The sequence below is a fragment of the Schistocerca serialis genome, chromosome 3 (genome assembly GCF_023864345.2).
Source record: "Schistocerca serialis cubense isolate TAMUIC-IGC-003099 chromosome 3, iqSchSeri2.2, whole genome shotgun sequence".
NCBI classification, from domain to species: Eukaryota; Metazoa; Arthropoda; class Insecta; order Orthoptera; family Acrididae; genus Schistocerca; species Schistocerca serialis.
Genome location: NC_064640.1, coordinates 289158093 through 289168288, shown reverse-complemented (window position 1 = coordinate 289168288; position 10196 = coordinate 289158093).

Below are 10196 nucleotides of genomic sequence, written 5' to 3'. Positions count from 1 at the left end.
ACTTTCGAATTCGTTGAACGCTTCACGTGACCACCTGTCAAAACACTGAATAAACACCTTTTGCAGCGCAGACCGCTGCGGGACGTGCAGGAAGAGAGTCAGTAAGGTTCTGAAATGTCCATAGGGATGTGAAGCCATGCTGACTCCAGCACCGTGGTCAGCTGCGCAAGGTTTCTTGGTTGAGCATCCATGGCGTGAACAGCCCGATCGAGTTGATCCCACAGATTCTCGATTGGGTTTAAATTCGGGAAGTTTGGTGGCTAGTGGAGTACGGTAAACCCATACTGGTGCTCTTACAACAACGCATATACACTGCGGGCTGTGTGACACGTTGCATTGCCCTGCTAGTAGAAGCCGTAGTGCTGAGGGAAGACACACTGTATGTAAGGGTGGACATGGTTTCCAAGGATAGATAGATACTTTTGTTTATCCTTTGCACCTTCCAGAACAACAGGAATACTCAGGAAATTTCACGAAAACGTTGTCCACACCATAATGCCTCCTCCTCCGGTCTCGACCCTTCCAACCATTCTTGCAGTGTGTCTCCCACCTCTCCGATGGACCACAAAACGTGATTCATCTGGAAAGAGCACTTACCGCAAATCAGTGGACGTCCAGCTGAGGTACTGAAGTGCAAAGTCCAGGCTTCGTCGCCTATGAACAACGGTCAGGATGGGTGCATATACCTGGCGCCTGCTGCGGAGGCCCATACGCAGCAACGTTCGCTGAACGATCGTTGAGCAGACACTGTTGGTAGACGCTGAGCGGTCAGTTGCCCAACAGCTGCACTTCTGTTCACCCGTACACATCTCCGCAGCCGTCGTTCATCCCTGCCATGTATGGCCCGTGATGCACCACAGTTGCCTCGGGGCTGGATTTGGAAAGCGTCATTTTGTCATGCACGGTATACTTTAACCACGAAGATATGCGAAATGCCCTTTTGGACGTCAGATAAATCGCTCCGTTCTCACTTTACGACAATGACTGCACTGTGCCATGTCCACACCCACCCCTTCCCCGACCCGCTTCATATACCCTCCACTGCTGGTGGTGTCACTAGGCGTCCGTGACTCGTTAACGCCCGTGAACATCACACGAAGACAGTCGCCACATTAATGTGACTGGACCATGTGTTTACAACAGCATTCAATGATGCTGCAACTGATTCCCTGTTCTACACTGAGTCACAATGATCTGAGTACTTCTCGACACGGCTGGTAGTGACTAAAGGGGGCTTTGGCGTCACGGTACGTCATGGAACCTCTATGTCCACATGTGTTACCTCTCACACGACAATATCGTGGGACCATTTTTCAAAAGGAAAATGTGCGTTCACTCATGGCATGTGTCTATAAACGTGACGTTGAGGTACTCCCGCGACTAACAAAGCTGTCCCCGACGGAGCATGTGTCTTAGCAACTCGGACGTCAATTCCTCCCTGTGCCAATGTATTGGATGTCAGTGACTATTTACAACATTTATGGGCCAGCTTGCCTCAGGAGTGGGTTAAACAGCTTGATGACATCCTTCCCAAGCGAATCAGTGCATGCAACCACGTCTAATGTTATGGAACGTTATGTTGGTAAGTGGGCTCAAATGGTTCAAATGGCTCTAAGCACTATGGGACTTAACATCTGAGCTCATCAGTCCTCTAGACTTAGAACTACTTAAACCTAACTAACCTAAGGACATAACACACATCCATGCTCGAGGCAGGATTCGAACCTGTGACCGTAGCAGCAGTGCGGTTCCGGACTGAAGCGCCTAGAACCGCTCGGCCACAGCGGCCGGCAAGTGGTCTCATACAGCAAAGATTTTTGTAAATTTAATTCGACTTTGTAATCACTGAAATAACATCACATATTCTCTCGACCCGCGAAGTTCCGTTTCGTTTTCTCCTCTCCATCTGCATGTTTCGTTTTTTTGTCAGGCATTGTAAATTGTAAACATCAGTCAAGCTTCATGCATTCTCACTTCGATGTTCACTAAGGCTGGTGCAAATTAAACACTGAAGTTCCCTTGCAACATATAGACAATAAAAGGGGAAGTCTGAGGGTGTAAGCACAAGAAACACGTCGTGGAAGAAAATAAAAATGAGTGACACACTATTGTTTTAATTTATATATTACGCAAGTTGTAACCTTGTGTACGCATCGACCTTGTTTAAAATATTGCACAAAGTAGTCAGTCTGACAACAGTAACACTGTATTATCGTTATTCTTGTAATCTAAATGTCTGCTCTCCTAGCGCGCTTGTTGTTCCTTCCCGTTAGTTTACGTTCTTTGTCCCTAGACATCCTCCTGTGTTATGTCCTTTCTCTCGCTCTTCTCACCTCACAGTCACTAGGTTCCTTTTCCTAGACATTTTCCTGGGCTTCTGGGCTACGACTGTCTGTTGTAATGTCCTTGCCGTTAAATATAAAACCATGACAATGGTCTGGGTTGGGTTGGGTTGTTTTGGGGGAAGAGACCAAACAGCGAGGTCATCGGTCTCATCGGATTAGGGAAGGACGGGGAAGGAAGTCGGCCGTGCCCTTACAAGGGAACCATCCCGGCATTTGCCTGGAGTGATTTTCGGGAAATCACGGGAAACCTACATCAGGATGGCCGGACGCGGGATTGAACCGTCGTCCTCCCGAATGCGAGTCCAGTGTGCTAACCACTGCGCCACCTCGCTTGGTAATAACGGTCTGAATACCGTACTTATTTTCAAAGGTAATCCTAACTGAAGTAGTAAGTGCTCGATGTCTTCTGGTACGTGGAGCCTTCGCCAGGTTAGTAAATAGTGTAGCATTATATCGAGTTTCTTTGACAGGAATAAAATTGCCTACTTCAGTATAAGGGAAGGCGCACAGAGCGTAGGAAAAGTGGATATAAGTAATCTTTAACATTGATTGACAGCCGTGCGGGATTGGCCGAGCGATCTAGGGCGCTGCAGTCATGGACTGTGCGGCTGGTCCTGGCGGAGGTTCGAGTCCTTAGGATAATTTAGGTTAATTAGTGTGTGAGCTTAGGGACTGATGATCCTAGCAGTTAAATCCCATAAGATTTCACTTACATTTGTACATTTTGATTGACACTTCGCAGCTAACACGGTTAGAATGCTGGAAGTTCTTTATAAAAGCGTATCACCGTGAAAAGCATGAAAAGCATAGTAGACATACTGAAATCTGATCCGTTCATTAACAGTCCTCGCATGTGAGCAACATGTATTCTTATGAATGTGTGTTGACTAATGAAAATTTGTGTCGGACCAGTACTAGAACCCCGGTCTCCTTATTGTAATGTGCAGTAGCCTTAACGAGTAGGATAACGAAACAAGTCTTCCGTACTGACACACATTTTCATTATCACTAATGTTTCCACCTTTTACTTTCGCACACAAGAACCAGAGGCTCTACCACAGTGTGTATACGAACAGCATCACCGAGGGAACGGAGTTGGTGGAGTTAATTTAATGCCACTGGTCTATATCCCTATAATAGGGTAAACCCTGGTTCACCACAAAATCCGTTCTCCGCATTGTTCTGTTCTTACATGTCCTGTGAGAAACCTCTGATAATAACTGGAGGAACATCAGTCACAATAAACGTTTACCTCGCATTTTGGAGCATGTTCTGATAGGTTAACGGTCAAGTCAATTGCTCATGATAAGCATAAGACCATGGTTCGAGTTCTGACCTGGTGAAACATTTCATTTATGACGGTATATTCTAAAGACCTTTCTCCATTGGTTCTTGCCGCCACTTCTGTCTGTGAGGCATTCGAATGACGTATTTAATTTTTCAGACATATTGCAAGGAAGTATTACGTCGACAACTTTCCTTCCGTCGTTTTGCAATAGATGGCAGTAGCGGCAAGCGGTGGTGCAGATGGTAGGTCCTAAGGGTCATGCAATAAACTTAAGCATTTGTAAACATAACGCCATAAAAATATTAGTAGATTTGTGATTACATTATAAAGTTATTCTCAATTGAAGATGTCATCTTAAGAGCCCAGCTGTCGTCATTTGTGGAAGGCTTTAATTTTCTGCTTTAAATGAACATGCTTTAACATCTGCAGCTGGGACTTCAAGACATATGGCGAGGCACCTACTAATGAAAGAACATGTAACCAACGGTTCATCGCTTCAAGAATGGTGATTTTGTAGTCGGATTCTGGCATGGCGATGGAAAAGATACAGTTTTCGAAGCTACTGAAACCGACGGAAACTATCACAGGAGATCGTTATCGAAAGCAATTGATGCGTTAGAGCCGAGCCCTGAAAGACAAATGGCTACAGTACAGCGATAGACATGAATAGGCGACTTCATGTCGCAGAACCCGTCACAGCATACTTGGAAACGTTGAAATTGGAAGTCCTACCTCGCCCGCCGTTTCCCCCTTGACTATTGCCTTTTTCGATCAGTGGTACGCGACCTGACTGGACAGCACGCCCGGTCATATGAACATGTGCAAAATTGGATCGTTTCATGTATCTACTCAAAAGACGCCCAGTTCTTCCGCTGCGGGATTTCTCTGCTGCCCGAAAGATGGGAGAAATAAGTGCCAGCGATGACCAATACCTAGAATCGTAAGCTGTTTGTAAGTTTTGCACAGTAAAAACCTTGAAGTTTTAGACCTAATAAAATGTTGAAGTTTTGTTAGCAAGCTCTTGTACTCGAAGAATGAATTAGGAAAGGTCGGTGTTGGCCTATTGTGTTGCGGCGTGCTGAGCTGGCAAAGAAAATTACTGGCGCAGATGGAGGAAAAGCCGTCACGGCGAGCAGCCACGCGTGGCGTCATCCTGTGGCTGCTCCACGAACCTCTCATAGACGGAAACGCCTGCTTCTCACACAAACACTCAAAAGCGTCATCAAGACCGGTCTCAGTACCTGTGTGTTCCCATATCCCTTACTACCGAAATTTTCATCAATTTGCCTTGTTCTGTTAACGGGACTTGAGTCAGAGCATGTACTACGTTTTGTCAAAATTTCAGAATAAGAACAATAATGACTTTTCCTAACGATCCACTGAGCTATTCATCTAGTGCACATGAGAATGGCTTATCAAAATGGAAAGATTGTTTGCCGGACATAGATTCGAAGTACGTTCCTTGCATTGTTTTAGTTCACGTTACTACCCATCACGTTTGCGTCTGAACGCGAATTATAAATGTCGGTCATTCACCCAAATTCGTGCTTTTCGTAGTTTCTCCATGACTTCACAAGCCTCTTCAACCGAGGTCAACAATGGGTGCTGTGCTCGCAGGGAGCTTGTGAGAATTCCAATGGTGGGCGAAATTACCACAATTTGTATTTAAATACGAAGACAGTTTTGGTAGTGACGGAGGAAGAAGGCACAACTGTATACCGTTTTCTTCGTGTAGGATATCATAGCCGTGTATTTCAATGGTTCCACCTCGGCTCTTTTTCACACGTTTTAAACTTATTTAATTTCGCACGCTTGGCCACTTTCGGCCTTGAAGGCCATTCTCAAGTGCTATAGATCCCAACATTTCGTAATAGATGAACATAGCGCTGTAAAATACTGCATCTTTGCTCGGTTTGTGCCAAAAAAAAAAAAAAAAAAAACAAATTGCTCTGAGCACTATGGGACTTAACATCTGAGGTCATCAGTCCCCTAGAACTTAGAACTACTTAAACCTAACTAACCTAAGGACATCACACACATCCATGCCCGAGGAAGGATTCGAACGTGCGACCGTAGTAGTCGCCCTGTTCAAGACTGAAGGTTTGTGCCCCACGCGGACAGAATTGACGGTTGGCTTCTAACGACGAAAGTGAGTACATATAGTGCCCAAGAACGCTACAGTGCACAACGATGACTATTAATGTATTCAGTAAACATTCTGTTTTATATTTTAAAGTTGAACGTACATGTGCTCGCTTTATGAATTGCCATGTCCGCTGCTACGTAATCGGAAATATTATGACGTTTTGGTACCTACAGTATTCGAGAATGACTTGTAAGGCCGAAACTGGTCAGTTGTGCGAAGTTAAATAAAGTAAATACGTACAATCATCAGCCGGGGTGGAACCATTACAATGTCCTTCAGTAAAATGTAAACATCTACACAGGCCATCTCACATTACTGATAACCCGTCCGTTGGTTGAGGATGCTAAGCTCGGTGATACACCTGGTGCTTCCTAAAGGTTTTGGCTTTTTACCAGGACAGAGTTGTGTACTCTTACTTTTCTTATCAACAAGACGAACAGAACACTATTCTCGACACATACTTTAAAAACACTTTCAGGTCGAGTATGAAATAAGAACAAAGGTCTCTCATCGACTTAGGTAGTCAGTTGAACATCATTCACATTCAGACAGTCAAGAGACTTCGAGCTACTGTTCCTCCTGAGAAGTGTTCTAAACTGCAGAAAGTGTTATGAGTGGTAAATAATGTATTCGTTACGATGAAAAGGTGGGTGTCATAGGAAAACTGTTCTTTACAGTCATCAAGCGCCAAAGGACGTCGTTACGTGTGAAAAATGTGCGCACATTACACTTCTGGTCTAGACAGCGATACTTCGCCGGTTAAGTACGCTGTCCTATTATATTTTGTTATACAAAAGAACGGCTTCATCCAAGGTAGTATTTCAAGTGTGACGATGTTGCTGTGGTTATAAATAGTACTGCGCTCACAGTAAAGTTCAAATGGTGCAAATGGCTCTAAGCACTACGGGACTTAACATCTGAGGTCATCAATTCCCTAAACTTAGAACTACTTAAACCTAACTAACCTAAGGACATCACACAAATCCATTCCCGAGGCAGGATTCGAACCTGCTACCGTAGCAGCAGCGCGATTCCGAACTGAAGCGCCTAGAACCGCTCGGCCACAACGGCCGGCCCACAGTAAAGAACTCCGATCAGTGATCTGTAGGGTGATTTTTTACACCGTGTACAAACTCTAGGAACTGATCGATGAGAGGATACGGAACAAACAAGGTTTAATGAACTTAGGTCCGGAAACGCATGGTTTCCATGCTAGAGAACATTTATTCAATCATACTTTGTTACAGAGACTGCGGTCTAATACGCGCTGTACCATGCAGCCACAGTTACAGTATTCCTCCTAGAGGGTGGTACTGTCATCCATACGTCAGGCCTTAGCGCCTTCTCCTGCCATAGTAACTTGTAAAGTTGTGTCCGATTCACTTTTCTTGATGACTCACCTTGTAGGGGATGTGATAGAACGTTCTACACAACGGTTCCGTAATCTAATCGAGAGCTTGCCGACATGTTGTTTACTTAACGCCGCAACTGGCGACGGGCAGCAAGGTTGTATCAGGAGACCTACCCCAGCCGACACAAACCACAGCATTCAACGTTTGCAAAAGTGTTTCGCCGTTTGTCTGAGACAGGGTCGTTTCAGGAAGCAGGAAATCATGAAGGACGTACCGAAATGTTCGGACACCAGATTTGGAGGAAAATGTGATTGACACTGTGGAAGGCGACCGCCGTGTCAGTACCAGGTAAGCCAGACGACCGTGTGGAACTTCCTCCATGACAATTGTTACTAGCTTTATCTCTTACAGCGTGTACAGGGCTTACTAGCGACAGACGTTCCACATCGGGGGCAGATTTGTCACTAGTTTCTTCACCAGGCAACCACGATTACGGGATTTGTGTCATTCATCCTATTAAAAGATGGGACTACCTTTACGCGGAGTGGTATCTTCAGCTTTCATAACAGTCATCTGTGGGATAGTCTACAGAACCTCCATGGTATGGTGACAGCGAATCATCAGCGTCGGTGTAGCCGGAATGTGTGGGCCGGGATAACTGGCGACCGTGTTTTGGGACCAGTCTTCCTTCCACGTCACCTAACAGGCCGGAACCATCAGCGTTTCTTGCTGGTGATTTTGCTTCCCCTGCTGGAAGAAGTGCCATTGGTGATTCGAAAGGTTATGTGGGTGCTACATGATGGTGCTCCAGCCCACTTCGCCGTTAACGTCCGGACACCCGTCAATTGTCGTCATTCAGTGTACGACATAAGAACTCTGGGCAGGGCAATACCCCTGCCATGGCATCGGTATAAGATACCATGTTCCTCGGTTCTATGACATCCTAACCCATTCCACCAATTGGCGGTATCTTATGGATCGATATACAGGCTCTAAGAAGTTGACCCCAGAAGTCTATTCATAATAAAGTGATCCCAAGCGTCTACTTACTTTCCACCATAAGGTCTGGATCGTCGTATAGACGATGGGACTTTGATTTACAGTGTGTCATAAAAAAAAAATCAGCTAGAGATGACACTTACGAAATTCAAGAAGAGAACAGAAACAAAATCGAGTTAGAAATATCTTTGTATCTTTTTAACTGTTCTTGTAATTTTTTCGTGTCCAGAATTTAACTTGGCTACCACATCTGAAGGAGCTGAAAACTTGGTCCCCAAAAGCGCTTAATTCTTTGTTGCAGTCCCAAATACGACACGGGGACCATGCCATCTACATCTGCATATACACTCCACAAGCCACTGCATAGCACATAGCGGAGAGTACGTCGTAACAGTATAACGGTTTTTTTTCTCTTGTTCCAACCATGTACTGAGCGAAGGAAAAATGACTGTATACATGCCTCTGTGCTTCCACTAATCGCTCTGAGCTTATTCTCATGACTCTTACACAAGATGTAGTATGGTGGCAGGAGAATAGTCGATCAGTCTTCTTCGATCACAGGTTCTCTAAATTTATGGAGAGGGGTTTGCGAGGACTACGTCGTCTTTCTTCTAGGGGTTCTCATTTAAATTTCCCGAGTACCTCTGTTACACTTTCGTATGGAGTATGTCGTTTGGTTAACGATGCTGCCAGTGCGTCTCTGAATTCATTCGATGTCTGTTGTGATGCCTACTTGATAAGAAATCGAAAGATTTTAACAGTGCTCAAGCGCCATGAACTCATTTTCCATTACAGATGCACTGACTTCCCAGAACCCTTCCGACAAATTTCTCGTTTATCTTCTCTCATATACGTGGTGTAACGGGTATAAGTGCAGATACTTTTCTATGTGGTACCTTAATATGTACACACATGAGTGAGTCGGGTGTTTTTTCTTTGCGTCGAACTGTCTTCCCACAAAAAGTCACAAACTCTACGACCTGATATTTTCTGCACGGTCGTAACTGCATCATTAAGTAGACAATGTCTGCCAGTATAGACTAACCGTTTTGCGCCCTCTTGCTCACACTTCAGCACCTGACCCACTGCCCAAGGGAAAATGAGCGTTAATACCTTGCTTTTGCCACATGTACCTGGAGGTACTATCCAACCTAAAACAATATGACTTGTAATAGCTATAATTATTAGTCTGCAGATGATCACTTGGTATTTGGCACCAGTTCCGCCGCGCGTGATTAGCCGAGCAGTCTAGGGCGCTGCAGTCATGGACTGCGCGGCTGGTCCCGGCGGAGGTTCGAGTCCTCCCTCGGATATGGGGATATGGGGATTAGGATAATTTGGGTTAAGTAGTGTGTAAGCTTAGTGACTGATGACCTTAGCAGTTAAGTCCCATGAGATTTCACACATTTTTGGACCAGTTCCATTTCCTGCCACTGCGCCGAGGTCGGAGAGCTACGACCTCATATTAGGCGGCATCTCCTCAAGGTGAGACAAACATGCAAAAAGTATTCCGCATTCGAAGCGGTTGTACATCACACGCTGTTCATCAGTGCATGGAATGCTTTTTTAATAGTCCGCGCTTAGTACGACCTTCAGGATCGCAAAAAGGTATCTTTCATAGCTGAGAAAAAGGATAATAGTGTCGCAAGCCAGGGATGTAGTAAATCGCCACCTTCGCTTCTCAAGAGCCCCAGAATTATTTCAGATCTAGTGAAAGTCAGGAAAGAAAAAGCTTCAGATGTGATTTTTTGTTTTATAACATAGCAAATGAGTGCCACAATTTAACTGCTCATCACTGGGAAACTCTGTTGATTGCTCATTGTTTTGCTTGAGAATATCTTCAAGACCTGCGTACCAGATGCCTTCATAGTCTACAATGCTAAGTTGTACGCGATCTTGAGAGCATGGACGCCACTTATTAGGACAATGGGAAGAATCTTCTAATATGTTCGTACTCATTCATTCAGTCAGCTGAAAAAATGGTTTAGAACTAACAGAACCATCTTGTTGAGTTAAATTAACATGAAAGAAAAGGCTGATTTCTGGTGTGCATTAGGAACACGGCA